The 27,886-nt window shown below is 40.4% G+C and overlaps 1 protein-coding gene across 1 annotated transcript in view; it reads right to left on the bottom strand.

Moving 5' to 3' along the window:
* The window catches only part of LOC146004744 (uncharacterized), a 632,500-nt gene that overhangs the window by 574,352 nt on the left and 30,262 nt on the right, over positions 1-27,886 (bottom strand). The gene's annotated exons all lie outside the window — the stretch shown is intronic.

A 27,886-nucleotide genomic window follows, 5' to 3' on the forward strand; every position in this document is an offset into this window, starting at 1 on the left:
CCAGGTTAAATTTAAACCGTAGGATAATCCCCTCCAAGTCTCCACGAAACAAACCCCCAGCTAACATTTTCCACTTCAATAATTAACATAAATTACTGTGACTGAAATTAAATTATGTGTGTGATATATATCATTATAGGTTGGCATTTATTTTACAGAAGGAGCCGTGCGTCCTTGCCCCTGACAAGGCGTCCATGTTTTCACCCACCTAAATAGGAACCTACATGCTCACAGATTGAAAATTATCGATGAACCCCAGTTTTGTGTTCATCCACAAATTTTGTTAGTCCAGCGGAAAAGAATTGTGATTGCGAGATCGCGGGTTCGAATCCAGCCACTGTGGAAGGGTGCTGTGATCATACGTGCTCAAGGAAGGTTAGTAGGGGTCATAAACCCCCCTTCTGATCCAGCATTCCTGAACAACAAAAAGGTCACAGGCAGGAAAATGCAGCAAAAACATAGTCCTGACGCTTAAAAAAAATGGCCTAACTTACGAAAAATCTGAGAACGATTTTGACTGGGATGGTTACTTTAACGAAAACCACGAACGTCCTTTCATTCCCCAGTATCGGTTAACCTACTGGTGCAAAATACAAACCTCAATTATCAAACCTAACAATTTCCAGACAGCTTCAATCTCCGTGACAAATAATGCATTCTTCATCACCGATTTGTTTTATATCTCAGAGAAATATAAGTATAGCTATGCCCAGTGGCGCAGGAACGGGGGGGTACAGGGGTACATTGTACCCCCATAAATTTTTGAAGGGGGGTACTGTACCCCCCTAAATCCGTAAATCGAGTTGTACCCCCTGTACCCCCCTTGCTAATTTGACAGCAGACGCAAGGTGAAAGAACCTATTTTAAGTTCACCCAATAAAAAAGTGTACAGTAGACTCGTGATTAACCGAGTCCCGATTAACCGTGGCTCCGGGTTAACCGAGGGAGTGGTTGGAAAACATCCCGCTTCATAACGCACCCCCCTGTTTGTTTATGGAGTCAAGTCACCGCCCGCTCTGCACGTGTTCGTTACATTGTCGGTGTATCCGATTGTTACGGTGGTGTTTAAGTCTGTGTAGGCCTATTCTAAGCGGAAAAAGTAATCTTCTCATTTATGATGTACTAATAATAAATAATTACTATACAGTTTATTTGTTGTTTCGTCATTTACAACCTATTAGCACATTATCTCCGTATTATCCGAGTTTTTCCGTATCCGAGGTAATCTCGGTCCCAATTAGCTCGGATAATCGCGAGTCTACTGTATATTGTTTATAACTTATAGGCCTAAACATTATCTTCCTTACCACAGAAATTCAAACCATTCTAAACTTATTCTACTACATTGTGGTTGCTACTAGTAGTTAGTTCATTGACCTATGTTCTTGGAAACCTCTTTAAGGAGATGAATATTGTTTAAAATGTGTGTGGAACGATGGAATCAGATTTGCTCTCAGACAATCACGCTGGAGACGAATGTTCCTTTGCGTAAGGGGGGGTACACTTTCTAAAACATTGGTCCCGTCGATTCGAAGATAAGATACAAATCTTCATCAGAAGAGTATATGACTGATCCCATTTTCTTTTGAATATTTAAAATGGAATTTTCCAAAACGAAATACTTACACGAACGAGACGAGACACTACAGACCAACTTGGGGGTACAATGTACTGCTGTACCTCACCCATATTTATCATAACTTTGCAAGAGGGTGTTCGGAAAACTATACTTAAACCTACTATATATTAAGAGATTTTGAAAATAGAGTCCCGATTAGCCTATCTTGGCATGAAGTGAATCTAGAATAAGTTTTAATAACTTCTGAGTGGAAACCGAAACAAAAATAAACACAATCATGAACGAGAAGGACCTCGCCACACTGGAGACGAGATGAGGCTATGACAATTCTCGACTCATCGCATCGCGATATCATTCCTAGGTGCAATGGAATTTTTCCTAGACATTTAAACAGGGTTCAATTTGCGATATTATCAGAGTAGGGGTAGGGAATTATTTTTACCTATGTATTAGGTATACTTATAATTGGACATTAATTACTTAAAATCTAATTTTGGTATCAAATGCAACACAAACACAACGCCATTTTAAGATATACCCTAAATTTAAACTGTAAGAAAATTACATTAGTCAAATGAATGCAAGAGATAAACTAAACTCACTGCAGGTTCTATTGGTAGATTTTGGATTGGATTCGCAACGTCTTTGAGTGAGATGCGAATGTTTAATTGATTTATTTGGTTTATTTTACTTCGCTTTTCTGCCACTTTTGGCTAATCGCAAAGATGAGGATGGGTGAAATTCATGAACACTCACATGCCCAACCTGGGACCTCTGGCGTCAAAGTGTGCTATGCTAACCCCTCCGCTACGGAGGCCGGCGAGGTGGGAATGTGTTTTGGATTTTCTTTCTAGATGCGAAAATCTTTAACTGTGACGCGCACATGCTTTTGCTTAAATTAAAGTTTACCTTTTCACATAAACGAGAAATTGACATGTCACCCTAAAACACACGCATGTATCTGCATTTAATACTACTCTATACGAAAAGAAACCTTGCGTTGTTCTTCATATTATCCATCAAGGATTAAAACTGAAAAAAGAAAAAAACATTTTGAGCGTGTGTCTTTCCTTGCTTCCTCTGACATCTGAAGGATTTCGGTTTTGTATATGTAATGATAGTACTTTCAGTGCTTGAAGAGTGTCATTAGGTACAGCTAATTATATAACAAATAAATGCTTTGTCAAATGTTTCACAAATATTTCAGTTAGACTTTTTACGAGTTCGTCGGGAACCATCTCAACTCAATTTTTTTTCTTTTTTTAATACAACGCTCTGCAGATGTCTGAGTAAATACCAAATACAACCTTGGTGACAATGAAGTTCGACCAGAAAGGAATACGTGATTAAATGAACAGAGGCATAGGCGGTGGAATGGGTGACCCGCAGAAGTGACGCATGTGTGTAAGAGGAGGCGTGTGAGCAGGCAAGAATCGTGATCCCAGCATGTTGCACCCAAGGTCACGTAAAGAACGAAAATGGGGAACTATACGCGTGACATTGAACTTCGACCAGGCACCAGACCCATACGGGAATTTCCAAATAGTGGCGCATTCGACGGAAGCATGACGTCACGGACACGATAAGGGAGTCCGCCGTATATAAGCGCGTGCTGTGCACCGAGCAACCACAGTGCATCATCACCATGGCCAGGGGCAAACCTATTGACAACACCGTGAGGAGAAGAGTGGTGGAGTTGCAACGGGATGGACTCAGTGAACGGGAAATAGGGCGCCAACTGAACTTACTCAAGTCAACCGTCCACTGCATCATCAAACAACACCAAAATACGGGTACTACAGAGCCAGGTAAGGCCCCCGGTCGAAAACGCCTGCTGAGCGTGCGTGACCTACGGATATTTAGGCGCTATATCCAGACCAACAATCATGTTTCTGTGGCCGAATTACGACTGTGGACTCGAGAACGCTTTCACATTGAAGTGTCAACCAGAACCATTCGCCGTTACCTACAGCGATGCGGTTACAGAGTGTACAAGACGAAACGTAAACCCTTCCTTTCCATGTTGAACAAAGGCAATCGACTACGGTGGGCACGAATGTACCGGGGATGGACATTTCGGCAGTGGAACAGGGTTTTGTGGACGGACGAATCCATTTTCAATGTTGTGTACGGGAAAATACGGAAAACAGTCATTTGTCGGAAGGAGGAACAGAATGAAGCAAAATGTTATGCACGTCGGGTACAGAAACCTGCGTCAGTGATGGTATGGGGATGCATGACGGCATCTGGGGTTGGCCCACTACACGTCTGTGAGGGCATTGTGAATGCACACGCCTATACACGCATACTGGAGCGGCATCTTCCCACAGTGCGAAGGCACCTGTTCCACAGGCGGCGTCTCATCTTTCGACACGACAATGCCAGGCCTCATACAGCGCGGCTGACAAGAGAATGGTTGACTCGCCATCACGTGCGAACTCTGCCATGGCCACCATCGAGTTCCGACCTCTCGCCCATTGAGAATGTGTGGCGTGTTCTTAAGCGACGTGTGCAACAGAGGGGACCCACGACAGTGGCTGCTCTTATCTCCTGCCTGCTGGAGGAATGGCACCGCATCGATGTGGAATACCTTGAACGACTCGTCCGCAGCATGCCCCGACGCATTGCCACAGTTATTCGCCGACGGGGCGGCGTCACACCATGGTAAACAGGATCCCCTCTAACAGTGGTCGAACTTCAATGTCACGTGTAGATGGACGAAAATGTTTTATTTTGTGTGGAAACCATACATTGCTGCGTTGCAGCGGAAATTTATGTTTTCCTTTGTTCCATGTAGCCTGCTGAATAAAATATGTTCAGCATATGCATGTGTTCTCCTTCTTTCACAACGCACTCCTATATTTGTGACTGGTCGAACTTCATTGTCACTAAGGTTGTACATGGCTTCTAAAAGACATTGGATGTGGTACACATCTGCCATAAATTGTTTAAAGATATTTTAATGCGAATTTAAAATTAGAATGAACTGAACTGAAGTGGAACTATAAGTATGATATATTCAATAATGTGGTTTTTATATCCAGTGGGTGGGAGATTCCTGGTTGGGGTGGCTCAAGATCCTCCTCACACCCTTTAATCTCAACCTGTATTAAAATGAATAGATGTGTCTTTGTTCGCAATTTTCACATTTCGAACTCCTGATTTTTCGTTCCGTTAAATTGAAATGAGCCCAGAACGAAGTCCAGAGCTATATATGTTTCAGAATTGTTACCTGGTTTTAAAATCTGTTTAAATAAACATGAATTCTAAGAAAAACAAAGAAAAAAATAGTTACGCAAATTTTGCATTAAATAACAGGACATTCGTGTGTGCTGTTCTAAAATAGAATATTTCCCATGCCTTCACATTATACCTAAGTATCAAGGACGTATTTAGGAGGGGTCCGGATACTACCCCGAAAGACTTATCAAGAAGTAAAAGTAAATAATCAAAATATAATTGTTTAGCATTTCTTATATAATCGATGGTTATTTCTGCTTAACTTATTGGAAGGCAAGGAATTTGGCTCATACGACTTTGAAGGGTTCCAAAAGATTTATGCACACAACTAATGATAATATCCATAAAATATTAATCAGAAACTTTACTTTTCGTTAATTGGATCTAACTTTTGTTTGTTATTCAATAAATATTCAATTATTTTTCTATTTGACATTAAATTCCTTGCCAGGGCAGTTGTTTTTATGCAAATCTTGGCGATCTTAACTACATGCAAGCTAGATGCTATTCTTTTGCTATCTTTTACCTATTTACGTAATAACAACAATACAATATTAATTAACTTACATATTTATTTAATATTTTAATTTAATTAAATATAATAATAATAATAATAATAATAATTATTATTATTATTATTGTAACACTTGGTTGGACCCGCGAAATGTATTTCTAGGGGCAGTAGTATGTGTGTTTATATATATGGGAGGCTGAATTTTGTACCCCCCCAAATGAAAAACGTTCCTGCGCCACTGGCTATGCCATCGACAACTGAAAAGAGCAAAACTTGAGATCGCAGCTTTTTCAATAACTTCTAGCGACATCACCACTCTTGAAGCTGGCAACACTGCGCCAACGGCTCTCACCGCTGCCCTCTTTTATTTTTCCTGTCATTTCATTCTTTTATTTACGATGCACGTTTTGACTTGCCCTCATATCAGCCCCTACATTTTTACACACTCAAGCGCGCCGTAAGAACAGCACGGTGTTAACTTCTACGTATAAACGCTATTTCGGTTCTGTGATTGAAATTAACATACTGCAGCATAATCATGACGTAATAAATCTTGAAGACAACTTGCGCAAGGTCAGTACTTGCAGTAGCTGCACGTATAAAATAACGGGCTAGACTGGGATCGGACTTGAAGTCCTGATTCGAACGCCACTTCGGTATCTTTGACATAGCTTGACGGGAAGCTGACCGGACGGTTATCTGGTTTCGTGCCAGCACCTGTTTTTCTCAGAAACGTTGTTGTCACTTTTACCGGAAGTGTTTTAGACATTCAACTCGAACTGCGACGACGTTTCACTCCAAAGGTCTCCACAATAGTAGCTCAACACAATAACACAACTTAGCAAAGATAACCGTAACCCCACATTATGAAATCTCTAAAGAAACTGAATTCGTTACATCTCATTTACTCCAAGTGGACTTGACAAGTACTGTCAGTTCCTAAAACGGATGCTATTGGTGGGAAAGGTTTGAGGGGAGGCCCCGTGGGCTTGACATGTGGTTATCAGAGGGAAACTGATGTTTCATAACTTTCTTTGAAGTGGCGTTCGAATCAGGACTTCAACTTTATCATGGGTCAGGCCCTGTCAAGCTGCTTTTCGGGGAGTGTAGACTTAACCCTTTGTAAAGACACTCAAATATCGCCGACACTGTACGAACAATACTTACTCGACATGTTTCCCACGGAACTTCTAATCTGTTTGCCCGGAATATGACGCCGGGCGCGATTTCGCCAGCCGTGGATTGAACCCAGAGACCATCGCAACCATTTGGCTGCACAGAAGCTCGCTATGACTCAACTTCCCTTCTACTACCCCTATTACTGAGACAAACTTCACTATATCATCACTGCAAGCCCTATCCATAATACTGACTGGCATAAACGCTTTCAGAATGTTTAGTCGGGCCATTGGCATATGCTAAGTAATGGCTTTTACAAGCAGCCACCTTCAGTATGCACAGCTCTGGTGCTAACTCGCCTTTCCGTTTGCACTTTGGTGTCTGCATGGTGTCTGCTGTTGAGGCTCTAATGAACATATAAAGAAGAGGAACCTTATGCAAGCATTAACCTTGGCAAATGTTTCAACAGCTGCGGGTTGCTATGAAGGAAAGGTCCCTGATTTACATCCCCGAGAAAGATATCACAGATGCAGTCCATCCGCCGTGTTTTCACGACATGATTTTAATAGAGTGATGAAAGGAACCAACTGCCATTTGATCCAGGGCAGAGGATTTGTTCATCACCACCTGCGATTCAGCTCCAAAAAAACTTTAACGTACCAGTCTGCAGAGCCGTTCCTAGGGCGGGAGCGCCCGAGGCCCCGTGCTTCAGGAGGCCCAGCGCCAGATAACAATAGTTCTTTTGTGTACGAGTTTATAGGACGCTGGTGCTTCCAATTAAGCAACAAATCTGGTTCTTCCTGACTTCATGGGTTATTTTGACATACTTAAAAATATCCTATATTACTGGAATCATATAAACAAAGTACTTACTACCTACCATAGGCGCCGACTCCATGGGGCTTGGGGGGGGGGGGGCTCGAGCCCCCAATGTTAACGATGTGGTGGCAGAGCCCCCCAAATAATTTTGCTTAAGAGCATCTAATGTATTATTTTGCTTCTCTTGTAAAGTTTACTCTGAATTGTGCCACATGAACTTTTAATACACATTTGAAATGTTCTAGACCATCAACTTTGGGGGCTGAGACCGCTAAACCATCAACTTCGGGGGGGGGGGGGGCTATGGCCAGAGACAGCAAAACACATGACTTATTACTATATACTAAGTATGTAATTATGAGTATTGTTACAATTTTTACTAAAAAGAGTTTCAAAAGACGATGTGCATGAACTAGAGTAGTGGATGGGACGTTCGGGCTACAAATGGCTCTCACATGACATTCAGAACGAGATCATTGATATATTAGGGTGATCTGTTTTGCGCTCCGTTGTAGCAGATATTAAAAGTCGGGAATATTTTGCTATTATGGTTGACGAAACTTGTGACATATCTATCCGTGGACAATTACTATTCTGCATTCGAACTGTGAATAAGAATTTTGATATATTTGAGGAATTCATGGGCTTTTATGAGATTCCAAACACTGAGGCCAAAACTTTAAAAAGGGAGAGAGTGAGTCATTCATTAATTTATTTCAGTGATCAGAGTCACCCCAATAATTTTGACAAGTCGGCGCCCCTGCTACCTACATAAAATATCGTTTTCAAATATTTCAATCAAAAAAACTTAATATCCATTTTTTGGTAATTTACTAGGTAACTAACTCTCTAGCCTCCTTAAACCCGGAGGTATATAGCTGCAGCAACACAGGGCTTCCAGCTGTCCCTATCCTGAGCAATATCTATCCACTCTTTTCCATCCCTGCCGATTTCCTTTAGGTCCATCTCAACGTTATCCCTCCATCTTCGTCTTGGTCTTCCTGCAGGTCTCTTACCATCAAGTTTCCCAACAAGAATCCTGTAAACTCTTCTTTCCTCTCCCATTCGTGCCACATGGCCTGCCCACCTAAGTCTTCTTGATTAATCATTCTAATAATATCTGGACATGAATACAAATTATGTAGTTCTAAAATATGTAACTTTCTCCACTCACCTGTCCCCTCATCCCTTTTAGGTCCAAATATTTTTCAAAGTATTTTATTGTCAAATACTCTTTATGTTCCTAAGTGGGCTTTACTCACTGTGATTCCAGAAGTGGTTTCTAATTGGTATATTCTCCATGGTACTGTAGTTGAGGAATTTTGGTATATGGAAGTAACTGTTAGTGGTGTAAGGGGTGTCCTTCGCTGAAGGCACCCAAATGTCAACGTCACTTCCACGTAGTACACCCCAGTAACTGCAATGTTGCAGGTCAACGAGGCTCTGGCGTTCGGACCTACGGCCAGTATAATCCTCTGTGCGGCTTACGTTGTGTCGTCCATATATGTTTGTGATTGTCACTGAATTAGGGTGACCGTCCATAATATTTTGACCCCAAAACGGGACATCCCAAGGATATCAGCTTACCCCCCCTCCCTACACTCTTCCTGAAAAATCAGTTAAACCTAATTATAAAATTATTGTTATTATTCACATATTATTATTATTTATTAAAGGATATATCACATAAATGATGCATCATGAACAATAAATGAAATATGATCTCCCGTTATAAAAAGGTACTAATTACAAGGTTCGCCCATAAAATAACCGAACTTTTTTTTTTAGGAAAGAAAACAAGTAATTACCTTCAAATTACTTTATCACCCTCAAAATAATCACCAGAGGAGGGAATACACTTTGGCCAGACTTTGTACAGGTCTTGGAAACAATGTTGATAGTCATTGATAGTAAGTGTTCGCAAAATACGCGTAACATTTAATTTAATGTCCGCGACGTCGTCAAATCTTCGCCCTTTCATAGCCATCTTAAGCTTGGGAAAAAGAAAAAAATCATCAGGCGATAAGCCTGGAGAATATAGAGGGCGATTGATCACTGTCACTGAATGCTTAGCAAGGTATTGTTGTACACACAATGCGGTATGAGGCCGAGCATTATCGTGTAACAGAAACCATTGGCCAGAATCACAGAGGTCCTTCCTAACCCGCTTCATCCTGTTTCTGAGTCGACCAAGCACTTCCTTGTAATACCACCGATTGATTGTTTGATTTTCAGGGACAAATTCATGGTGGATCAGTCCTTGAGAATCAAAAAATGCGATCAGCTGCACCTTTGTCTTCGATTTCGACATCCGTGGTTTTTTCTTTACGGGCGAGAACTGTCCTTTCCACTGCAGACTCTGTCTTTTTGTTTCGGGGTCATATTGTAAACACCAGGTTTCATCTCACCATACACTGCCCGTATCATCTGTAACGTTTCGGTAAACGATTTATCCAATTTGTAACATAACTTTATGCTGTAACGTTGTTCCATCTTGGTGCGCGTATTTTGTACGCCGCCTGCACACGACCTGTATCTAACGCACGCTTGCCCCGATACAGACTGCCGGGAAGTTTAGACATAGCTCTTTGCAGTGTTGCCAGAATACGGTACCTTTTTATTTGGTTTGGTTCCTTTTTTTATAGTTCGGTTTCTTTATGGGCGGACCTTGTACGTATTATAATCTCGGTATGACTTAGCCTACATAGTATTTTTCGTCCTTTCCCATCAATCTTTGATGTTAGTCTTACGCTAAAGTTGAGTAATGCCAGAAGTATTTAGCAGAAAAACCAAACTTGAAGGCATCTTTATCATATAAATCTCCCCGAAAACCTTATCCCACATATCAGACACACCTCTAGATTTTTCTTTTAAGTTTGTGTCAAGACGCAGGAACTTTATATTCTTGTTGCAATTCCGTAAAGAAACTTCATGCTCATTCACTGCTCTACAAATAACGGAACACACACAAAGCAATACAACATGACTCTTAAATTTAGATTTGGTTTTCAAGATAACTCCTAGACTCTATAAAACGGTAAAAATAGTGACATTTTTAATAAAATGAACGGGACGACCGGGACCTCAATCCAATTCATCTTATCATCATTCATCATTCGTCACCATCGTCGCGAGTAGCCAAAAGCCAATCAAGTAACTTTTCACATTTTCTTCGCATTTCGCCTCGAGTTAAAAGACTTCAGTTCAGTAAACCCCTGCACAGCAGCGACATTAGCTCCCCCTCCCCCTCCTTTCAAGTAGTTCCCGTTTCGTCTAAAAATGGCGCCACGGTAAGCAACCGCCGACCTCCTCCTCAGGCTTTAAGAACTTTATCATGTTCCCCAAATCAGCTTCTAATGGCAAGAGATCCGCTGAAGGGAAAGTGAATACCTCTGGTATGCACTCGCTTCTTATCTGATGACCCGCCCACCATCTAAGAGGAAACTGAAAAGCAGGAAAAATCCAGGGCACATATTCCACAACAGGGTGTGCCGAAAGTAGCGTGACAAAACATTTGGATCGGTAATAATGAAAAAAAACAACAACATGAAATTATTGCATCACAAGAAAAACAATATTTGAGTTTTGTTTTAAGTCCACTTTATGCACAGAAAGGCTAATCTGGACTGGACCTATCCAGGGGAGTGGGAACCCCCTCCCAAAAAACTTACCAAGTACTAAAATTAAATAATGAAAATATACTTGTTTAGCATTGTTGCATAATCGGTGGTTATTAATTTCCTATGAACTTATTGGAAGGCAAGGATTATATTAGGATCATACGGCTTGGTAAGACAGTACCAAATATACGTTTGTACGTATACTTGCACACTATTTATGATAGGACAGTTTACTTCCCCTTAGTAAATAAGTATAGGTGCAGGGGTAAAAGTGGCAAGAAGTTGGGTGGCAAATGTTTTACACTATATTTCTCCTCCATGGTGTAGTGTTGCCTCTATCGCCTTGTAATCAAGGTACCCCGGGTTCGATGCCCAGTGGAGGCACGTAGTGGTTCTGACCCAAATATAAACTGTAGGTCCAGCCCCGAAGAGCCTATCTGTGCATAAAGTGGACTTGCACTATATTCATACGCGAAAGATTCCTGCACAGTTGCCATTGAAATAACCACAAGATTTCTCAAGAGCCACGTGAATCTGTTTACATTGACGGACAGAGAATAAACATATTGTCATATCAAACCTCACGTGATTTATTCACACACCCCAAAATTTCCTCAACACCCAATAATTTATTTCTACAATGCACCAAATTTGTCAATTTGGCTACAAATTACCACTAACACCCCTTAGATGGAAAATTATTGATAAACTCCTGTAGAACATTCAGCGCCCAAATTAGGAACGAACACCCATTAAACTTTGAAGAGAGTTGTACGAGATAACACAAGTATGCGACCAATTTGCTTCAGCGAAAGTAATTACATTTTCAGAGAGCTTACCATCAGTGATGACAGAAATGACATTTCGTTCCTTCTCATCACGTCAGGATTTTTTTTTAAAAGCTTTTTCAATTTCTAACGAAACCGCCATATTGCTAGTATAAGACAATTAGTTAGGATATATCTACTTAAGTAATTTGCAGTTAATTTCAATTTTGTTTTAAGAAACTTGGCGTCCAACAATGGGCTTGTGGAAGAGGAGAAATATTACTTCTTTCTACAAAAGGGCCTACTTGGCATATTTTGGTGTTCGTCTAGGCGATCAAGACAAAGCCTGGGCACCTCATTACATATGTAGTACGTGTTCAGTGAACATGAATCAGTGGGTGAAAGGAAAACGCGCTTCACTGCAGTTTGGTTGTCCAATGGTGTGGTTGGAACCTCGAGATCACACAAGTGATTGTTACTTCTGTTTATGTAACGTGCAAGGCATAAACAAGAAGAACAAGAAATCTGTCAAATATCCCAATCTTAGATCAGCCATCCGCCCCCTTCCACACAGTGATGAACTGCCAATCCCTGCACCTACCCAGCTGGAGGATAACAGTGGTGAATCAGAAGAGACCTCTGAACACGAACATGATCCTTAATTTCAAACAAGTGGACCTTCTTCTCCTCGTCTGTTCACACGAGGTGAGTCAAACGATTTAGTTAGAGACCTGTATTTACCCAAAATTAGTGCTGAACTTCTTGGATCGCAACTCAAAGAAAATAATTTACTTGCTCCGGGAATTACGTTTGCTTGGTTCAGACATAGGGAAAATGAACTTGTACATTTTTTTTCAAAGGTGGATAAACTGGTGTACTGCAATAACGTGGTAGGTTTGATTGAAGCCCTTGGAGACGAGTATAATGCTGCTGATTGAAGGTTATTTGTTGACAGTTCGGTGAGGAGCATGAAAGCAGTACTGCTTCATAACGGCAACTTGCTGCCCTCAATACCTCTAGGATATTCAGTAGTTTTGAAGGAAACGTACATAAACTTGAGGTTCATGTTGGAAAAGATAAAGTAAAACGAGCATAACTGGATTGTTTGCTCTGATTTAAAAGTGTTAACAATTGTTCTTGGTCAACAAAATGGTTTTACTAAGTATCCATGCTTTATGTGTTTCTGGGATAGCAGAGCACGAAATGAACACTGGACGAGAAGCCACTGGCCAAAACGTACTGATCTTATACCAGGACAGAAAAATGTTGTGAGTGAATCTTTGATTCCTAGAGATAAAGCTGTCCTTCCTCCACTCCATATTAAGTTAGGCATCATGAAGCAATTCATAACAAGTCTAAGCCAGGAAAGCAATGTCCTTCAATATCTGAGGTCAAAGTTTCAAAATAAATCTGAAGCCAAAATTCAGGCAGGTGTTTTTGATGGCCCACAGATACGCATTCTTATGAAAGACCAACATTTCCCTAACTGCATGAATGAAATGGAAACATCAGCGTGGATGTCATTCAAAAGTGTATGTGAAAACTTTCTGGGCAACAAGAAATCAGAAAACTACGAACAGATTGTTGACGAAATGCTACAAATCTTGAAATTGTTAGGGTGCAGAATGAGTGTTAAGTTGCATTTCTTGAATATCCATATTGATTACTTCCCTGAGAATCTTGGTGCAAAAAGTGACGAGCAAGGTGAAAGTTTCCACAAAGATATCAGAACCATGGAAACAAGATATCAAGGGCGGTGGAATGAGGCCATGATGGCTGATTACTGCAGGTGCCTCAAGAGAGATACTTCTGTCAATTACAGTAGAAGCTCAGTGAAACGACGCAAAATATCTTCTGTTTGATCTGTTAGGGTTCACTCACACTCTATGAACTTCTCTTTATGATGGTGCACTGACATCAATGACAAAACTTGTATAAAATATTAATTCCTATGACTTGTTGTAATACTTCAGTTTCATTGAAAATACTCCAAACTTGATTAATGTACATTAATATTAAAACTATATTACAAAAGAAAATGACGTGATAGGAGAAAACTGAAAGCAGATCTGAATTCAGCACACATAAGTTTATGTAGATCAGTTCGTACTTGCAGGGAAGCAGATAAAAAGTTTCAAAATGCATACTTGTGTAATTGATGACTCAGGAAGGTTTCTCACTTTTTAATGACTGCAGTTGCATAATGATGACTGTACACTTCTCTTTAATGATCACGTGTGACGCTCAAAGGACAAATTTCCTTTGATCTTCATTTGTCATTATTAATGTAAATTAGCATTACAACACCGTAGCTTCTGTCTATATTCCCATTTGTAATAAGACACTGGTTCAAAAGTGGAGCAATGAGAAATATTAACTATTATCAAGAAACCTTTTAAAATTTAACTTTGTAGCAATGAACCACATCAGAGAACAAGGCCAAAGGGTGACCACGAAATGGCTATGTAACAAAAAAGAAGGGGAGAAACCCCCAAAAATACTCTCCTCCACGAGCTTCCCTTCGGAGGTATGCTTTATATGCCCCGGGGCCTTAAAAATATCTTAATATATGCGAGTGTGTTCACCGATTCCCTAGTTGTTTTTTTTTTAAATTCTCTTCCCTTTATGATTTCCATATTACTACATGATGGTATGATTTTAATGTCACGCCAGAATGTGGATGAATGGATATTCGGTATCCAGAATAGTCATTGGTTTACATAGAACAGTGTTAATAAGGGTTAAATATTAATTTAGTCTTGGTTGCAGAGTAAGCGAGGCTAAAGCTAGGAAGCGTTAGGCAGGAGGGGATTTGCGACGCTGAAGTGACAAAGATCATTGACTATTAACATTCCTTAATATTGTTATAATCTATATATATAAAAATGGATGTGTGTGTGTGTGTGTATGTTTGTTCCGGCATAAGTCTCGAACGCCTGGAGCAATTTCAACCAAACTTGGTACACATATCACTTGCAATCTAGAAAGTAATAATGTGGGGGTAAGACACCCCTGGCACCCCTAGGGGTGGGGTGGGAAGGGGACATAAAATAGTATTCTGTTGCTTGGCATTTTCGTGTGTCGGATCCTGCAAGTTATGCTTCCCGCTACATAACACGGCGAATTTGGTTGCCTACACAGAAGGTGCTAAATTGCTATGTAAATGCCGTTCAACTCCAGGTTCATCACCTATAGGCAGGGTGGGTGAGAGGGGGTTAAAAATGGCCTAGATTAGTGTCGAATCTATAGTTTTCGGAGTCGCTAAGCTAATTGGTGACATTCACGATGAAATAAAATTAGTTACACTATAATTAGAATTAATTATTTTCCTGTCTAATAGAAGATTCGGATAAATAAATACCCGGGCAACGCAGGGTAATCAGCTAGTAACAAAATAAAACATGTAAAAGTAATTTTACTTGCTTATTGCTGTGACTATTGTTGCAGCCATAAACCTTCGGATTTAAGAAGGCTACAGAGTTAGTTACAAAGCATGCAATTAGTGAAGGTGAAGTACCATGATAACAAAACTGTTAATAATAATAATAATAATGATGATGATGATGTTGGAAAGGTCCAAAACAAAGGATAGCCTAGGGGCACAAATTATAAATCTCCCCTCCTGGCGTTAGGTCTACAGATATTTCCCAATTCCCAGTTATTTAGTCTTAGGGTTAGAGAGGACAATAGTACGATAAAGTTAGTACGTGTAATTTGATATTAACTAGAAATTACTAGAGTTTTTATGGTGATATAAAGTGACTATTTGGGTGTGGAAGGTAGTGTAAAAACCTATAGATAGTTCTTAAAATTATAACAATTCTAAGCTACTAAGATTCCGTATTAGGCTCAGGCCCGTGACCAGAATTTTATTTCTTGGGGGGAGGGGGTTCAACCCCTATCAGTAGTCACCATCTAAAGGCGAAAAAGTAGGGCGTAGAAGCCATGAATATGAATTTCTCAGTATATTACAACTTACTATATCCTACAAGATGTTTAATCCTGCTAAGGAATTAAAATTAATTACCACTATTTAAATTAAATATTTGTAGGATTTGGGATGGGGCTTCAGTTTCCCGAGCCCTCCTGGCTACGAGAAAAAGATAGGGAAATGGTATCTTGCTGGTATCACAGTAGGAGAACTGGGTAACACAAATGGAACTCGCCGTTTACCAAAAATCAATTCGATTTAATCAATACAAGGACATTGACAAACTTTACAGTTACAAAATACACGTAGGCTAATTTTTAAAGACCGCACAAAATGTCTTCCGTGAGTCCACATTACGGCCTCTGCTCCCAGGCACGCATGTCTTTTCAATATTTGATCCTGCTTACCTCGGGCTTCAAATTTCACCTGGGCAGTAGGAGAGCATCATGAGTTACTTGTGATGCCGTGTGGCACGCAACGTTCAAGGTTGGAGGATAAACCCATGAGAAGCAGGTGTTGATTTTATGCGGAGAAAGCTGACTTGATTTCTTTTTATTTCGCAGCCTCCACACCTGGTCAACGAGTAGCGGCATTTCCAGTAGTTATACTGGTCACATTTCCAGCTGGCGGCTCGGAAACAACGAATCAGCATTCAGCTGAATTCTCTTCGACTGACATCGGGCACTTTCGTGTCACAAGGCACCGAACGTTGCTGGCGGGACGAAACAAATGAGCGTCGGATATACAGCATGTTGCCAAACGTACTGCAAAATGGGGCAGAGAGGGTTGATCAGCGCTGTTACTGGATAAAAGTTGTACAATAGTACACAAAGCATGGAAAATTAGAACATAAAACACCCAAGCACTGTACAAACAAGCTAATAAAAACAACTGACAAAAACAGACGTACGCTTGGTAACGTTTTAACGGGAGAGCGATGTTACCTCTACAGCTTTTACTTCGCAACTGAGGTTGATGACACCCATGGAAGCACACACACCCCAAGACGATTGGCGGACAGATGGAGCAAGGACGTATTTAGGGGGGTCCAGGGGGTCCGGACCCCCCCCCAAAAGACTTATGAAGTACTAAAATTAAATAATGAAAAATATATTCGTTTAGCCTTTGTTCTATAATTTCCTCTGAACGTATTGGAAGACAAGGATTATATTGGGATCATACGACTTTGAAGGACAGGAAGGACGTATTAGGGGGAGTCCCCTCGAAAGACTTACCAAGTACTAAAATTAAGTAATGAAAATATTAGCATTTGTTCCAAAATTGATGGTTATTACTTTCCGCTGAACTTTTTACAAGGCAAGAATTATATTGGGATCATACGGCTTTGAATGACATTACAAAGAAGATTAATGTACACTACTACTCAAAATAATATGCACAAAATATTAATCAGAAACTTACTTTTCTCCAACTACCTGTAACATCATTTTTGTTATACGATAAATATTCAATTATTCATCTACTTGACATTTTATGTAAATGATTTCGATCTTAACTACAGGTAAGCTACGTAATGAATATGCGCTGTTATATCTCTATTCTTATTGTATTTTTATCTATTCGTGTAATAATAATATAATATTAATTTATGTATTGTAATTAGTATTAATTTGATTTAATATAATTATTTTAAATTAAACATTATATTATTATTACTATTATTATTATCAGTACTACTAATAATTATTATTACTACTACTATTCCTGAGGGTTAGCACATCGCGCTGCGACGCCAAGGGTCCCGGGTTCGAATCCCGCTCGGGCTTAGTTGTTTGTGCATGTCCGTTCATCAATTTCATCACTCATCCCCATCTTCGCAAATTAGCCAAGAGGCACAAAACGCGAAGTAAAATAAACTAAATCAATCAATCGATCAATACTATTCCTGAGACACTTGGTTCGGACGCCCCCCCCCCCCACCCGAAAAACATATTTCTAGATAAGTGCCTGAGATGGAGGTATCTTCATGAGCCACCAGTTGGGCCGCGATGAGTATAAATTACACATATCCAAATAGTCGTATACTAACTAGAACAAAAAGTCTACGTCCGTTTTATGCACAAGTAGTTAATCGAGACCAAGCAAGGGTCGGTCACGTCTCGAAATTCAACACAAGAGCCCGACCCTGTGGCCGAGTGGTTAGCACATCGCGCTGCGACGCCAAGGGTCCCGGGTTCGAATCCCGGTCGGGTATGGTTGTTTGTGAATGTCCATTTTCATCCATTTCATCAATTCATCACTCATCCCCATCTTCGCAAATTAGCCAAGACGCACAAAACGCGAAGTAAAATAAACTAAATCAATCAATAAATCAATCAACACAAGAATGAAACCAGCGCTGTGTAGACATGTCGAATCGAGATAGACCGCCTTGTTGGGCGAACGTGTTGAGTGGTCAACTCACCATTTCGCCAAAAAATTCAATTTGTGGTCAAATAGGATAATCGGTTGGGTGATTGGTTTCTTGTACTTCGCTTTTCTGCCACTTTTGGCTAATCGCGTAGAATAGGATGTGTGATGATGATGAAAATGATGGAATAGTCACAGAGAATTAATGTCCTAAAGTCAGCATGCAACGAAGCCTAGCTTCTTTGCCTATGGCGATTCCAGGAAAATTATTTCACCTTAGCATTCGGAGAAGACACATAGTTGGAAACTGTGCATAGGTGGAGTTCTGGAGGGGCCAGGGGGGACCTGGCCCCCCAACTTTAAAAAAATACTAAAAAAATAACACATGATTAAGTTCAGTTACTAACATTTTTATGAAGCAAATCTTGACGTTTGGCATGATGGCATGTGCGGTAATTGCGACGCAATCGCGGATCTTAGACGATTTGATTGGAGTTTGAAGAAAGAAAAACTTAAAATGACTTTGTGTTGAAACTTAAAATGACTTTGTGTTGAGTCACCAGTTACTGCTGAGGCATCAAAAGAACTTTTCAATTTATTTTTTCTAAAATATCTGAAGCTTACTATTGAACCGTAACTTTTTAAAAGTAATACGAGTATTGTATCAATAAAAAATTAATGAAATGCCAAATGCAATAATCGTACTGTTTTGCTTCTTTTAAAACTAACAAGCAATATACTAATTAATATTTGTTTACTTAAGGGAGGAAATTTAACATTTTCAAATCTAAAAGGCCTAGAACTCAGTGTTTTTAAGTTGTTGTTTTCTTAAATTTCCGGGGGAAGGTCTCCGGACCCCTTATAAGCTAGGGGATATTCAACAACCCTCAGGTACATCATATGCTTCTCCCAGAGTCTGGCCCCCCAAAAGCAAAAGCTCAAACTCCGCCCCTGAAACTGTGTAGCCATAACATTATTCCTATTGCAAAAAAAAGTAACCCAGTTACAGCAACTTACTTTTAAAAGAAGATGGTTGCAGTTAGATTCTTCCTTTTAAAAAGTAACTGCTACTTATAACGTTATTTTTCCAGAAGACACACCAACCACCTCTTTCCTCCTCTCTGGGATACATGGCTGCTATGTAAAATTGACAAAAGAGAATCGTATCCATAAATGTGCCAATTCCTCAAATTAGTAAACCATAACCTGACACCCAACACCACTCCTCCAAAACTTCACGGGCCATCGACCACTTCAGCAACCACTTCTAGAGACAAATGAAAGGTGTCAGGAGCAGTTCCTTCCAAGAGCTCGAATTTCGAGAGCAAATGACCCAACTGGAGCGAGCTGTCAGATAGATGAACCCAACGGTGCGAACTGCGGTTTCTGCGGGTGAACCACCGACATATAACAGACCTTGGAAGAACTAAAAACACATACGTCCATGTAAAAGTCCCTTTCACAGCCCTGGCGCCAATGGTGTTGGCTGTTTTTCTTGCAGGCACCATCCTGCGATGCTTGAAGGATAGGACGGTCTGGGGTTTGAAAGAACACTGACAGTTCGTTTCTGTCATCTTGGCTTCTTGTGTGGTTCTCTTCCTTTCATTAACTTTCCGAAAATAGCCTACGGGCCATCCATATCCCAAGAGGGGTAATAAACGCTTCTCTCTCTTTTCATGTCATTTTGGAAGATCGAGACATTCCATCATCGATACACAGTCGCTTCGTTGTCACATAAGGGATGGCGCAGCAGAATTTCAGGTGAAAAAATATAGATTTAAAGATTCTCGGCTCACATTCTTCTTCAACCTTTCTCTTTCATTCCTATCCTCAATTGCTTTCTCCCTCTCTTATATCTCCTTCATTCTTTATCTTGCTCTGCCTCCCTCTTTATTCCTATTTTCCTCATTCCCTCCTCTTTTTCCCTTTCATTATATCCGTTCTTTTCTTTTTCTTTATTTCTTTCTTTCTTCATTTTTCCTCCTCTATGTCTCTCTCTATCCCTTTCTGAGTTTGTTTTCCCTCTTTCTTCCAATTTGTCCAATTTCCTTTTCTTTTTCTAGCTTTTATTCTTCCCTTCCTGTCTCTCTTTCTCCTCTCTCTTCTTCCCATTTTCCCTATTTCCTCCTCCTTGTCTATCTCTATCCCTTTTTGAGTCTTACTTTCCCTCTCTCTTACGTCCTATTTTTCCTATTTCCTCCTACTTGTTTATCTCTATCATTCTTTGTCTTTCTGTCATTCTTTCCCCTCTCTCTCTCTCCTTCCTATTTCCCTATTGCTTTCCCATTTTTCTCTATTTTTATTATTTCTCTTCCTGCATATCTTTCCCTATTTGCTCATCCTTTATATCTCTCCCATTCTTTCTCTTTATCTGTTTCTCAGTCATTCTATTCTTACCTCTGTTCCTCTTTCTTTCTTGTGTTTCCTGTTTCCATCTTTATCCTGTCTCATTCATTTTTCTTTCCCTATACCCTTATTCCTCTGCTATTGAAAAGTTCTCACGTAAGCTACAAGGGGGTGCAGAGGGTGGCCTAACCACATACACCAGGTGATGACGTCCCTGGCTTGATGAAGGAAACTGCATCATTAACAGCAGACCAGCCAAACACTTTCGAATCAACAGCTGACAAGAAAAACTGTCCTTGTATCTATTTCTTCAAGACAAAAAATTTAAGGAAAAACATGAGGGATTGAAAAAATGCTCCCATTACGAATGTGGCTGGTCAACGTCGCAAGGCCGAGCCGTTACTTCCACTAGTTACACGCACACAAATCACGATACATCGCTCGCTCCCCTTTCCACACATCACTTGAGCTCTCCGCTGCGAATTCTATTATGAAACGCGTCTGCAAAGAGCAGACGGCATACAAAAAGCTTGGTGGAGATTTGGCCCATCAATTCCTTAGTTTTTTTGCCTCCCGCCTGAACGGATGGAGAGACTTTCTAAACGTACCAACCCAACTCCACCCTCAACCTCACTAATGCTATGATGGGGCTGGCACGTCTCCACGAACACAGCGAATCTTCTCTTTCATGTTTCTCGTTCGTTCAGCTACGACTAATTATAAAAATTAGTAACTTTCAAGTCTAAATTTCTAAACGTTGAGAAACAAATTGGATTTTCACAAGGGGCAAGTCGACACTGTGGCAGTCTGCATTTCGAACGATAATTTAGCCGACCTCAGTGGAGCAGGTGGTTAGCACAGAACGCTACGATGCCAGGGGCCCTGGGTTCGAATCCAGACCCAATGTCCCTTCATCAATATGGTCACATCGTCATCACTCATCCTCATCTTCGCGGTTAGCCAAAAGTGGCAGAAAAGTGAAGTGAAATAAATCAAACTGTATCTTAGTCTCGTAAAGGTGAAATAAATAGTTGGGAAGGGTTTTGTAAACTGCATCACAATGACACAAAATACTACTGGTAAATAAGTTAAGCTATCGTGGTTGTAAATAATATGAAATAATGGTGTTGTAAACCTCTCCATGACACGATCAAAGTGGGCCTCCGTGGAGTAGTAGTTAGCGAAACGTTGCGAAGTCAAGGGCTCCAGATTCGAATCCTGTGTAAAGTACTGTATCTGTTCCATCATTTCTCCTCATCGGCGCGATTAACTCAAGAGGTAGAAAAGAGACAAAGTAACGACAATAGAAATAGGATGGATGATGAGGGCCATGAGTCTACACACATACAGAAATGAGCCAGTGAGTCTTGTTCAACATGTTTTCAAGATGAATGGTAAACGTAGTCTTCTGACACATAGATGACCAAACGACTGTGTACATTTCGCAGAGGAAGATGATTTTCATCTGCGGATATTGGAATATACAGAATAGGCTGCACATACTGCCGCAAAGAATTTTCAGCAGTCGCAGAGATGTAATGAAGCAAGTTCGAGGAATGGAGCACAAGACTAACGAAGTGTCTTCTACAGTAAAACCTCTTTAACACAAACTCGCTCAAGACGAACACTCGGTTAACATGAACAAAATGTTGGTCCCGGCAGGGATGTATTATATCTTATAGAAAGTTTTATCGGTTAACGCGAATTTCGGTTACCACGAATCACGAACTGTTTTTTTTAGTCCGTTGCGTCATTAGATCTCATTTATTCATTCATTCATTCCTTTATTTGGAACCTAACAGCTTTTATGCCGTTTTTTGTCCATAACAATACACATATAAACTGTACACAATTGCTTTACAATAAAATTATCAGTCCTTTCCCCCTATTTTACAGATATTAGATTTTTTCTTCTAAAAAAAAAAAGGAACACTTTACCTAGATCTCATTTAACACGAACTTTCAAAGTTTTCCATAATTTCTTTCTGTTGTTCCTCTGTCGTTCTACTGCTAGGTATGTAAGAAATCCCTCAACAAACTCTATCATGTTGTCAACAATCAACTTATACAGTATTGTAACCAACAGATTCAGATCAACAATGTGTTCAAATGTTTTTTTCTATTCTTTAAAACGTAGTCAGTACGAGTTTGATCCGAAATGACTGCTAGTTTTACGCAAGCGTTGGCCATGAAGTTACCAGGCATTTGCGTTCCCGTCTGCGACAGCGCAATATACAGAAATTTTTCACCATAAAATGATCTGTGAGCCCTTTTTAAAAAAAGTTAATTACTATAGTACTGTTTTCTATGATGACATACATAATACATATTGTAAATGGTATTGAACTGTATTGCAACAATAAAATTTGGTCCCCAGTTAGCCAACAATTTTCTACTCCCCACTGTATCTAGTTGTTTGAAGGTCAACGACCTCTTTTTCAACTCCTCTGCAAGCGTTCAATTATGTTCTTGTCCCTGCTACATGACACTTTCCCCTTTGGTCGCGATAATTTGGCTTCAAAATTCCCCATTCCTGGGAAGATTACATGCTGGGGAAAATTGGTTTGCAACATTGATCCAGACTGTTGAGGAAGTTCAGAGGGTGTCTTCCCCGCCTTATGCAACCCTGTTATCTCTCCTGTAACAATTTGACTCCACAATTCCCCGATCCTGGGGAAATTACATGGTGGGAAAAATTGGTTTGCAACATTGATCGGAGCCCTGTCAAGCTTACCCGTCACCCCCGTGGAGTTGCCCGCCAGCTGGGCCAGCCGTCTCGCGAATTCAAAGAAAGCGGGCAATGTTTCCAACTTCTAAGAAATCAGGTTCATCTTCTTATTGAAATGAACAATTTTAAGCACATTTTCTGATATATATGTTTTGTGTATTTTATTCCCTGAGTCTGGGCTTCGCAGATAGCCTAGGTAGCCCCGAATATACGCCACTGATATCTACAGCAGCATTTTTAAAAAAGAAATGAATATGAAAAAGTGGGTAGAAATGCTTATTAAGACTACATAGTCTTTATGCAATTCTGTCCCTTATTTTCAAGCTGCGATTGCAATTTTGTCCCGTATTTTCATCTTGACAAGCTAGCAACTCTGCAGATGATTTATGGAACGCTGTGCCCAATAGAGTAGCCTCCAAAAGTCAACACTGGCATCGCGTGATTGAATTGGAATCATGTCACGCGTTCCAGGCATTGGATGACAGCAACAGACAGGCAACTGAAGGGGAGCAGTTGGCGTTTCTCCACAACATCTTTCAGAGCAGATGCACGACAAGGTTTCCGGCACTTCGATTTCTTTTTTTCGGCTCAAGCGCGTCTTAGAAATTTGCTTGTACATCGTTAAGTAACAAGACTGCAGCAATTACGAGAAGAACCCCAAAAAGACTAACCTTCCTTTTATAACATATAGCTCAATAATAAAAAGACATATATTGTCATTGCCTAATCATTTAAATTCACAGTAAATTTGATTGAAGCTCTGTTTGTATTATATTATTTTTATCGATACAATGTATTTAAAGTCATGCCTTATTTACTCTCATATGGATTTGATATTTGGACAAATTGTGTAATTAAACTTAGTGTTCATCGACTATTGTGCGATGTATATGTTTGTATCTGAAAGTATTTAGCAGTACTCTGTTGTGATTGTACTATATTGTCACACCATTAAGCCTTGTTTCCATGATATGAAAAAAAATCAATATGCTGACCAAGGCAGAAATTTATTTTATTATAAAATATAAATTAAACGTAACGTTTCAACCTTCTAGCAAGGTCTTCTTCAGACTATGTACCAAGTACAAATTTAACAAGGTACAAGAACAGAACGATATATATACACAAAAATACTCCCCTCCAGACTATTAGAAAGTTACATTCTAGCAGGTGGCTTTCCCTTAGTCCCTTTCCCTTAATCTTTCTAATAGTCTGGAGGGGAGTATTTTTATGTATATATATCGTCCTGTTCTTGTACCTTGTTAAATTTGTACTTGGTACATAGTCTGAAGAAGACCTTGCTAGAAGGTTGAAACGTTACGTTTAATTTATATTTTATAATAAAATAAATTTCTGCCTTGGTCAGCATATTAAAATTTTTTCATACTATATTGTGTTTGTATTTTGTCCTGTTACTTTGTGTAACATACCTACTGCCATTTTTATCTTTTTATCTTTTTTTATCTTTTGCTTTGTATTTTGTAATATTGTAATTCTGTAGTTTTGTATTTTTGTAATTTTTAAAATGTATATTTAATCTTTATAAATGTTTTTAATATGATCCTTTGTAATTGGAACTATCGGTTCTGTTAAGGATCTTTTGCTAAATAAATAATAACGGTGAAAGTAATACAGACCTGATCAACACACTCAAAAAACATTGTGAAACCAATACTGATGGCATGCACAAGCTGGAAAGAATTGCCGCGATAGGAAAAGAAGCACGACAGCAAAGCCACAAAAAGAGAATAGCTATACAGGGTGGAAAATAACCTTTTGCTAGGGGTCTGCAGGAAAACTGTGTTAACATGGTGTCATTTGAAGTGTGGTGTGTTAAAGTAGGCTTTTTTCTGTGTTTCAGGAATACATTCCAAGATTGCGAATCTATTGTGTGACAGTGAGGAGCAGCGAGTTATCGATCGGATAAGAGCCAATGCGTTTCGAGAAGCAAATGAGCAGCATTCATCAACCGCAAATGGGTCGCAAAGAAACTGCATCGAAGTGAACGTTGGGTAACTGACGATTGGAAGACAGGGTACGATGATTGCTATGCCCACTTTAGTGGTGGGCGTCCACAAAAACTATCTCAAGAAAGCAAAGACATCATCAGTGGAAACAATGGGAAACGGCGGCGCAGCAACTCCTCCGTTGCCAAATATTTTTTTCAAGTTCGGGGCAAGAGTGTGACATCCAAAACTGTTGGAAATTACCGTGCAAGATCAGGTTGCAAACCGCTCCACGTCATTCCCAAACCAATGAAGACTGCTTTGAATATTAGGTATCGCCTCTGGTTCTGTGACTTTCTGAGGAATTGGGACACAGAAGATTTCCTTCATCTTGCACCAAGTGATGCATTGTTCATTTGGACGGTTCGGAGACCGAACTATCAGAACGATCGTGTGTGGTCATTGTGCATTGAGGACATTGCTGATGATGAACACTATCAGGAATTTTCAAAGAAACCAGACTCCATTGTAGTGTTCATCTGTTTCACGGCCAAAATAATAATGTGGGTCATCAAGGAGGAAGGTCAAAGCTGGGATGAGGAGTGTTTCAGGGAAGAAATCTTGACTGCCAAGGTTATTCCGTTCCTCAAGGATTCCAACAATACCCTGGACGCAAAGGATGTCTGCTTCCTTCACGACAAAGCACCTTGCTTCAAGGCAAATGCTACCCAAGACCTTCTTCGGCGAAGTGGCAGCAGTTCTGAATGGCCGGGTGCATCACCGGACCTGAATGCAGCGGAGCACTTTGGGGCTATTCTGAAGGACGCAGTTGAGTCCTTGATGATAGCGGAACGCGGACCGGACCGCTACTCCCATGCAACACTCCTTGTACATCTGGAACAAGTCCTCCGTGACATGGAATGGAATACGGACTTGTTTGCGTATCTTCTGAGCTCTTACCCTGATCGTCTTCGTGCTGTGAGAGAAGCAAACGGCGGGCATACTAACTTTTAATTTTGTTTTTGTAACTACAATTGTCGTAGTAAACATTTGGTATTTGGCGGACCTCTAGCAAAAGGTTATTTCCCACCCTGTACTTTACAACTACTAAAGATATACTGGCGGGAGAGAACAGCCCCGTCTAGTTCGCTGCACTTCTTGACACTAGGTGTAGTGCAGGTGTATCCCGGTGTCAGGCTGGTGCAAGGAAATGACGTTCAACCAAGTACACGAATAGCGGTGCTCAAGCTCAGAAGATTCAAGAAATGCCTGTCTCCAACTTTAAACGTTCATGTGATTAGTTAGCACGCACCACGTGACCACGGTTCAGAACGTAGTGCAAACACCAAATGCACTACTTGACAGCAAATCAACGAAGTAGACGAGTCGGTGTTGCACCGTGTAACCAACTAGACGCGCAAGGGCAGAGTGTCAAAAAGTGCAGAAAACTATACTCAACGCAACTCAAACTGGCGGCTGACCTTGAAGGCTATTTCTGGCCCTTTCTGTCCCCCAGTCATTTTCGGAGGCGTGTCTTCCGATGGGTCTCAACAAACTCAGTTGCGAAGTAAAAGCTGCAGGGATCTCCCGAAGAAATGTTGCCAAGGGTACTTCTGTTTGTGCAAGTTGTCTTTATATGGCTGTGTGTCCGCCTGTGGGTGGTCCTTCCGGAGACTTCATCGTGCAAAACCACGTGTGCAGTTGAACCCGCTGATTTCTGGTGCTGACCGAGAACACTCTTTCTCGCTTTACAGTACGTTTGGCAAGATGTGGTGGACCCAATGCTCGTTTGTTTCGTCCCGCGAACAACGTTCGATGCCTTGTGACTCGAAAATACCAGGTGTCAGTCGAAGAAAATTCAACTGATCGCTGATTCGCTGTTTCCCAGCCGCCAGTTCGAGTTGAGTTCAGTTTAGATGGGGCTAACAAGCATGAAAGTAATGCTGAAGACAGGGACAACCTCAAGAGGAACGCCGAATGACTGCAAAAGGAATGCCGAGGATGGTGACAACGTCCAGAAAACTGAAAACGGTAGGAAACTGAAAACCAAGACAGAAAAATCCGAACAACGACCGAAACAATTGTAATGGTCGGATTGGCCATTACTGGTTTTGGTATACTATATTAATTAATTGCTGGCCAGCTACAAAGTGTAGGATTAAGTAATATGTTTCCATGACTGTACTTTTATGTTATTACTGGATGTAAGTGTATGTGCTTATTGGATTGTGCTTTACTGGATATTAGATTCCCCTGTTATTTTAGCTTCCCAGTGGGGGAGCTGTTTTTCAAAAGACCGTTGCAGTGGAATTTTCCACTGTTACGGGGTCCACGTTCACGGACGTTTACGCCGACTATAAAAAAGACAGTGTTTCCCCATCTTTTCGACGACGAGAACTGTTTTCCCGAGTTTAGTCCAATTTTGGTGGCTATACTGAATATAATAATGTAGCATTAGGTCCGCAGAGATAGTTTTGCTAACTCTGCGGTAGGGAAAGTGTACGCCATAGGTGCGCAATTTTGTTGATTTAGAGTTTTGTTAATTTGGTCTATGCAACACACACATGGAAACGCTATGTAAATATGTATATACTGTATATAACAACGTATAATAAACCAATATAATCCTACTAGAAATGTTATGATTTGCTGAATTAACTCTAAGAACTACGGTACTGTTAATTTTAAACCTAAAAATATCTATTCACTTGCTGTACATGTGTAACGAACCAGAGACTAAAAAATATAAATGTTATGTGAAACCCCCCTTTCGTAGTTCCGGCGTTAATATAATCTGCTCGCTTGGCACCCAGGGTGAGGTGGAAGGAGAGATTGGAAAGGATTTTACAAGGTAGTAATCCAGAGGGCCGGATAGAAACTAGGGACAGTACAGTGGAGAGATTAGTA

This window comes from Lepisma saccharinum, chromosome 22 (assembly GCF_977018435.1).
Source record: "Lepisma saccharinum chromosome 22, izLepSacc3.1, whole genome shotgun sequence".
NCBI lineage: Eukaryota > Metazoa > Arthropoda > Insecta > Zygentoma > Lepismatidae > Lepisma > Lepisma saccharinum.